The sequence below is a fragment of the Herpailurus yagouaroundi genome, unplaced genomic scaffold (assembly GCF_014898765.1).
Source record: "Herpailurus yagouaroundi ecotype Mexico unplaced genomic scaffold, PumYag 28, whole genome shotgun sequence".
NCBI classification, from domain to species: domain Eukaryota; kingdom Metazoa; phylum Chordata; class Mammalia; order Carnivora; family Felidae; genus Herpailurus; species Herpailurus yagouaroundi.
The window spans coordinates 164,703,650-164,704,227 of NW_024412376.1; the positions used below are offsets into that span (position 1 = coordinate 164,703,650).

Sequence of the window (578 nt, forward strand, 5' to 3'; positions counted from 1 at the left end):
TATACACTCTTTCTTAATATAAATAAACTTGAGAATTTTAGCTTATATTTTTAAGGAAAGATTATGGAATCATAGTGTTGAATGGGGTCTCCCAAAAGTAGCCCTATGGACCTTGGGGCCCGATAGCTGTGGGGGGTGGGGGGCGTCCTGTGCCTCAGGGGAGACAGGCAGCATCCCTGCCAGTCGCACCTGCCGCTACTGTGACATCAAAAATGTCCTCAGACATCGTCAGATGTCCCCCTGGGAGGCTGGGTCCTCCCCCGCCCCCGTTGGGGCCCACTGGTTTATAGTGCATCCTTCCCTTGGGTCTCAGAGTGCCATCGCCCTCATGCATCCTGCTGGTAAACGGGACAGAACTGGGCCACCAGGCTCTGGTGTGTAGGGTTTCTCATCCAGCTCTAGCTGTTCGTTCTGTTCCTGTGCTGCTCCCCTGCTCGGTGCACTTTGCTTTCGTACCAACCCGCTAGGGGCCGGGAGGCACATGCCAGTGGGGTACGGGCCGTGGCTGCCTCCTGCTGCATGACAAGGGCAGCGCTTCTTTTTTTTTTTTTTTTTTTTTTTTTTTTTTTTTTTTAAAG

The 578-nt window shown here is 52.2% G+C and overlaps 1 protein-coding gene across 6 annotated transcripts in view; it reads left to right on the forward strand.

Moving 5' to 3' along the window:
• Positions 1 to 578, forward strand: part of TBC1D14 (TBC1 domain family member 14) — a 99,250-nt gene that overhangs the window by 80,492 nt on the left and 18,180 nt on the right. The window lies entirely within an intron of this gene.